Genomic DNA, 8,168 nt, shown 5'->3' with positions numbered 1-8,168 from the left:
TGAGATTATCACAGAGAAGTAGAGGAACAGGGAGTTCCTTGAGTAGAGTTTGTATCCATAGAATATCAATTGCTATAGGCTTTTGTACTCATCTGTACACCATAATTATCTTTTCCACCATATACGTACCTTTTCCATCATGTCTTGTCCACTCCTCTTTGCATGAATGATAATTATCTTTGTTGCATTCTGTACTCCTCTGCATGGACGATAAATTATCTTTGTTTATAACATTTTTTTCTTGTTAGTTGTTTCTTGTGTGGCCATACACTGTTTACATGACTTCTTTAGTAGGAAACTTTACTCAACCAACTAATATTTATATATGAAAGTTCTTGAAATAGTGAATTTAAGTAAAGTAGGGATTGCTTTTCAATTATATATTTTTTAATTATCTTATGTCTAGTATTATCCAGTTTCGTACGTAGATAAATTATGAGTGACCCTTTTGAACGATTTAAGATAGACGAGCCTTTTTAAAGATTTAGGACAGTTCTGATACCATCTTAAAATAGTATATTTAAGTTTAATTCAACCTTACAAAATCGACTTGTAAAATGAAGATTACTTTTTAATTATATATATATTCTTTAATTATTTTATTTCTAGTCGATGTAGAACTTGAATTTTTCTCGATAAAAATTCTTTGTTCGGCTTGTATATTGTATTGCTTCATAAGACCATAACCATTAAATCATGCAATTAATGTACTGAAGTATCATTTGATTCTACTGTGACTGTTTTCTTCTGTTTTTTTTTTAAATCTGGCATTTTAAGCACGTGGATTGTCACGAAATATGTTTGAACAGTGAAAATTCAAATTTGCTTTGAAATATTCTCTATAAATATTGACTTTAAAAGGTGCTTGGAATTGAATTTGAAAGATAATTTTGAAAATATTTCTAATAAAAGGACCAAACTAATTAATAACACGTACATTTTAGGGAGAAAAAATGTGTATAGAATTAGATAAATAATAATGCAAAATAACTACATCCCCAACTTCAAGGACAATTTGTTGACATGATATAAATCACTACAACACAAATAATTTTAGCAACATTTAAAAAATGTTACTTAATTATGTATAAATGTTACTAATTTGCTTTAACAACATATTATCAAATGTTGTATATAATCTATGTTGCTAAAGAATTTTAATAACATTTTTATATAATTAAGCAACATTTTTCAAATATTAGCAAAGTAGTATTTTTGTAATATTTTAATATTGTTGCCAATATTTTGTTAATTTTATAAAATGATAATTAATTTTAATTTAGATATATTACTATCAATTATTATATTTTTATGCCTCTTAAACTCCTAGGAGTTCTTTGAGAGAAGACTAAAGACATTCTTAATTAATTACCACTAATTATATATAAAATATCAAATTTTATTTATCTTAAATATAACTATATGGTTATATATACTCTTTATGAGCCATTAATCTATTTAATGTGAAACTTTAATTATGGGTAACAATTAGAGATAAGAAAAATATAGTAACATTTTTCAAAAAAAATGTTGCAAAATAACCTATGTGAAAATGTTTTACTCGATATGAGACTTTGATTTTGAAAATAATTAGAAAGAATTATTGAAATAAAAAATGTTACTCTATCTATAGTGACATTTTTTAAAAAAGTGTTGCAAAATAATTTATTTATTTGATATATAATAATATTTTAACAAATATAAATAAGAAAATATTATTAAAGAATTAAAATTTAGTAGTGAGTTAATTTAAGGCTCAATAGTTTACAAATATGTCCTATATAGTTTCGAATGGAACCTTACAAACATACATGATACAATTTCATTTCATGTATGTGAGAATCTCAAGACTCAAGAAAAAATTACAGTTTTTGATGAAACCTCCAAATAGCTAGGTGCAGCCTCTAAATAGAAGTATATTACACCACTACTCAATCATAGAGAGCATATTAAGGTCCTGTGCTAAGCTATACCACCCAACTATCATTTCTGAAATATATAACCAAAGCTGGGATAATTAAGTATTAACCAAAACCATAATTAACCAAATCACAGGCAAGAATACACAAAGATAGGTGATACCCAAGCATTCCGACAAAAGTTAACTAGACCTTTCTGTTATCTTTTGTGGCATACTGTAATTTGGATTACTTTTGCGAATAATATTGTTTAAGGATAAGTTTTTTTACATGACTGGTTTCTTAGATTTAATTCAAGTGAGGTTTTGTTTTGGTTTAGCTCTATGGTATGAAAGGAATCTCCCTCTTTTTCACAATGGTATTTGAATCCTTTAACTAGTGCTTGTGCTTGTATTGGTTGAAAAATTAAAACCATCTGTTGATGAATGTGGGTTTGAGTACCATTTGTAGTCCCACATTAATCTACCCCTTATGCTTATGAAAAAACAAGAAAATTAAAGTATTCAGAAAACTCTACCTTATATTATAGTTAACTATTGTGGGTAGAACTCAGTTACTTTAGTATTTCAGCGAACATCTAGCAGTACTTCACATACTACTTATTGCATGTTTGAATTCAAGTTAGAAAGTTATAAAATGAATATTTATGCATTTTAATGATCTAAATGATAAAATAAATATATATGAATAAAGATGTCGATTTAATTAATCCATGACCTTGAGTTAGTTAGCCCATCTCAGATTCCATAAAAGTCCTATTTATTTTAATTTCATTTAATAGAGAGATTTAAAGCTCTTAACCTACTAATACTACATGTTTTCCATTGGTTTGTTATAAAATAGTTATGAGACAACTAAACTAGATAAAGAATACTACTAATTGATATAAAAATTGGGAGCACAAAGATTATTAACTTATTATATATATATATATATATATATATATATATATATATCATTTCATTAATTATCCCATTTTTAAAAGTTTTGTGCATGTGAAAAATAAAAGACCGAGATCCTTCGATGGTCAACTCTCTCCAAAATCATGAAACCCCTTGGCTCCCTACTTTTAAAAAAATTAATCAAAGTAAAAAAAAAATTAAATAACCATACATGTTAAATGGGAAATAAATAAAAATATATTTATTATCATTCAAACTTAGGCATTTTGTAAAATCAACAAACTTTTCAATAAAATTCAACATAATCGGTAGATAATTAGGAATTTTAAAATATTAAAATTTAATTTATAATTATATATTATATAGAAGAAGAAAATTTAATTTAAAATGATAAAACTCACACTTTGATATTTTTTATTTTAAGAAGAGATCAATTTTTTGCTACGAAATATTTACAGTATACACCCAGAAAAACCTAATATTAAGCTACTATAAGTTAAAGATATTATTTGAATATAAAATAATACTATTTCATTATGGAAAACTTGTATTTACAACTACTTGAAAATTGTACATAGATATGAGATTAGTTTGAAATTTAATGTAATTATATGTGGGCTTCAACTTATTTACTGCTTGAATGTGCAATAAAATATAATAAGACTTTTCATGTTGTCACTTTAAAATGTGGTTATTTTAATTTGGTTAAAATATTGATTTTTTTAAAACATTCATGTTGGTTAAAATATTAATTAATTCTATATTGAAATGACTTAATCTTAATTTAAAGATTTGTTTTAAAAAAAATAAAAAGTCATGAAATAAATTAGTTTATATATATATATAGAGAGAGAGAAAGGAGGGATCTATTTACTCCAGGATTAAGTCTATCTAGACTTACTCTGTTCAATAACTTATTTTCTACATCAAATTTTAACGATCCAATCGTTGAATTTAAAGTTCTTAATAAATAGATCAAGTCTGCAATTTTAGAAAATTTGAAAATCATTTAATACTTTATTTCATTAAATCAAATTGCGGATAATCATAAAATTATTTTATACATTGATTTGAATTAATGAAATGAAGTATCAAATGATTTTCAAATTTTTAAAATTTTTTTAGATTTGATCTATGCATTAAGAGCTTTAAATTCAACAATTAGATCGTTGAAATTTGATGTAGAACATGAATTTTTGAACAAAATAAGTCTAGATAGACTTACTCTTAAAGTAAATGGATCTATATATGTATATATATATATAGGGAGCATATCAAGTGAGAGGAATTTATTATGAGAGGGTGAGAGGGTTAAAATATAATCCTTAGATTAATCAAGTGAGAGAAAATTTGGGATTTAATCAAGTGAGAAAAAATTAATCTAAGGGTTATATTTTAACCCTCTCACCCTCTCATAATAAATTCCTCTTACTTGATATGCTCCCATATATATATATAGACGCCAGATTCGGAACGGTCTGAAAAGCAATACCAAAGTCAATGTAAGTAATTTCAAATTGCAAAAAGGACCCGAAACCAAGGCCTATGCTTTTGTTTTTGGACTTAGAAATATTAGGGGGAAATTAAGGATGATGCTCCAGTTTAAGATTGGAAAAAGTTTCAATATTTAAAAGATACACAGACAAACCTATATTTACCACACTTCAAGAAACGAATAAGAGCTCGAACTTATATTCTTATCCGAGATCTTATTGTTTCACTCCACCAACAGGCATATGCTTTTATGCAGTAGATTGAATACCAGCGGGATGAACTAATTGATACAACATATATAGTCACCATATTCACATCATTATGTTCCAGGTCTCTCAAGCACACTGCAGTCTGCAGGGGTTAGAAATTGTTCTCATATGAAGGATGCCTAAAAAGATCAAACTGTTGTCCAAGTTCAAAGCATTCAAAATACATTACCTTTCTTGTCTTTACTATAGGGTGAGGGTCTTATATCCATTTATTATGCATATATGGGTTCTCAGATTTTTGGGATCGTCTACAGAAACCTTGGGGTGATGAATATTATATTTTGTTTCGGTATGAAATCCTTCTCTAGAAAGAGCTATCAATTGTCTCAGTCTAGAGCATCCAAAGTGGAACCTATCTGTCTAGGCTCTTAGGAGTCCTCATATATATTGAGGTCTTATTTTGAAGATGAATGTCTTATTTGTTGTCGTGATCCCATAAACTATTGAATGTTATTTATTATTATATCTCACAAGTCATGTCATTATTAATATTATCCAAAAAAAAATTATGTCATTAAGATCATTATTAAATATGATCCTATAAATTTTAGTGCCTTGTCCCGTCTACTATTGAGAAGTTGTTGGCTATTGACCAAGTCTTTTTCTAGCAGTGGCACAAGGGTTCGGCCACTGAATCCTAATTGATTGAAGGTCAGGTCAACACACAACCCTCTAAATTTGAGTGTAAAAAGTGTGAAGAGTCTAAATGTTTAACTTGCTTGGTCATGTGGAGGTCTTGACTGTAGACAACCCTTCATGCTCGAGTGCTAAAAGTGAAGAGTCTAAGTGTTTAGCATCCTTGGTCGGCTGGAGGCCCAGATAGTACACAACTCTCCAAGTTTAAGTGACAAAGGTACAAAGAGTTTGTTGTCCTTAAATGTTGAGAACACAATGTGATCTAAGCTCTCGAGACCTGTAATAATATACTATCTTAAAGGACTTATCCGTAGACTCCTACACAAATATCTCAAAATATAACAAGATCTTTCCAAAACTAGATTGAGGATGCAAAATTGATAAATGTTTAACCTAAAAAAGAGAGAACATTGAGGAAGGGGGAAGAGAACAATGCTCATTACATCTGACTCCTACTAGTTCTCAATATTTATAACTAGAAGGGAATACTAACTATTGTGACTATAATTAATTAGAAAATTTAAAAGTGATTAAATTAAAAAGTTTGATAATTTAAATTAATTAAATCTACAATAGTTATAATTTTATATCTCATTAAATTAGTCTTAATTAGACTTTAAAAATCAACAATTAATAACATTTTGAATTTAAAACTAAATTCAAAATAATCTCGTGGATAAATTAATCTTTTAAAATATACAAAAATCTCTCACATATTTTAAAAGGTTAAAAAGAAATTTTAGGTATATGTAATGTATCAGACCTAGCGCTACAAGAAAAACGTAAATTTTTGATGGAAAATTTCTGACAGATATGATTCCGTCAAAAATTTCCGACGGATTTATATTTTCGTCAGAAATTTTCAACGGAATTTTCCGTTAGAAATTTTTTGTCGGAAATTTCTGACGGAAATATAAATTTGTCAGAAATTTCCGATAGAAACTTTTCGACGGAAAATTTCGTCAGAAATTTCCTACGGAAAAATAATTCTGTCGGAAAATTCTAACGGAAAATTTCTGACAAAATTTTCCGTCGGAAATCTTATTTTTAATTATTATTTTTAATTATTATTTTTAATTATTATTTTTAATTTCTTTTTTTAATTTCTTTTTTTAATTTCTTATTTTAAATTTCTTATATATATTTGTAGTATTAAAAATTTTATATATCTTTTAAAGGTATAAATATATATTATAATTATTTATTACAAGTTTTTTATATCTACAATTAGTATTAAAGATGAAAATAAATTAGGTCATACTATATTTTATTATAATTTACTTGGTTTGAACCTAATTTTCTTTAAAAACATATATTTTAAGTATGACTTATTTATCTATCATAAACAATTTTTAAATGTTTGGGTAGAACTACAATCATAAATACTTATTTTATAATAATTTAACACTATTAAAAATATAAAAATAAATATGTTAAATTTATAAAAATAAAGTTTAATTTATTTATGATATAAATATGTTTTTAATATCTAATATATATTTTTAGATGATAATTTATTTTAAAATATATCTTATAATAACAATTCTAAATGGAATATAAATCTTATGATTTTTCTTATTTTGATTTTTTTAATCAATGTATACAATTTTACTATTTTAATTTTTTCAATCAACGTATATAATAAATAAATAAAAAACAAAAGAGAAACATGCATGCTACAAATTTTATTTTATCAAAAAATTATTTGTTTTAATATATTACATTATATATTTAAGATATATATATATATACATATATATATTATAATTAATTTTTTTTAAAAATTAATTCATTTTTAAGAAATTTTTTTTATCACATGAGAATTAATTTCCTTAAAAAATTTGACAGATATCAAATAAATAAACATTTTTTCTGAATCTATTATTAGAATATAATTTTATTTTTTTAAAATATATTATTTTTTAGATAAAAAATTATGTATATGTCAAATAGTAGTGATGACAAGTGCCTCACTATTCCAAACGTGCAGCTGTCCATGTATATATATGTATGTGTATATATATATATATATATATATATATATATATATATATATATATAATATAGGGGGTTATAATTATACCGGTGTAACTTTTACTAAGTATTATGCCGTTCTATAACTTTATATTAAATGTAAATTTTATAAATCCAACCGTTAAATTGAAAGTTCATATCACTTTATACGTCTATATCAAATTTTGTTAAAATTGAATAACAACTAGAAGATAATCCAAGAGTTGATATTTTAGTGTATTTTGAAATGAATATATTACATCAATTTTGTTTTATAAGAATGAAGTATCAAATCATCTTGGATTAATATAAAGTTTTGTATATATAATCTATAAGAGATATGAACTTTCAATTTAACAGTTGGATTTACCAAATTCACATTTAATATAAAGTTATTGAGCGGTGTAATACTTTGTAAAAGTCACATTTAATATATACCGCTCAATAACTTTATATTAAATGTGAATTTTGTAAATCCAACTGTTAAATTGAAAATCTTTTACTCTTAAATCATATATACAAAATGTTATATATAATTAGATAAAATTTTAAGTTAGTATTTTATTAATAGTTGATAATTAGAAGAAAAAAAAAGGATAAATACATTTTTTGAATTTTATATGTTTGATTTAAGGTAAATAAATATGTTAAATTAATTAATAATTTATTTAAAATATTAAAATTTAATTTATAAGTATGTAATAAATAAATATTTATAATTTTATAAATTATATTATCATTATAAATTATAAAATTAAATAATTTAAATTATAATTTTAAATAAAAATAAGTAGATGTTAATTATAAAAGTAAGTACATATAAATAAAGAATAATTAAATATATTATTATTATTATTATTATTATTGTTATTGTTATTATTATTTGTAATATAAAATTATTATATATTATTATTATAGTACAAATATAAGATTGT

The sequence above is a fragment of the Cajanus cajan genome, chromosome 11 (genome assembly GCF_000230855.2).
Source record: "Cajanus cajan strain Asha chromosome 11, NIPB_CcT2T_4, whole genome shotgun sequence".
Classification (NCBI taxonomy): Eukaryota; Viridiplantae; Streptophyta; class Magnoliopsida; order Fabales; family Fabaceae; genus Cajanus; species Cajanus cajan.
Note: the sequence above shows the minus strand (reverse complement) of the source record.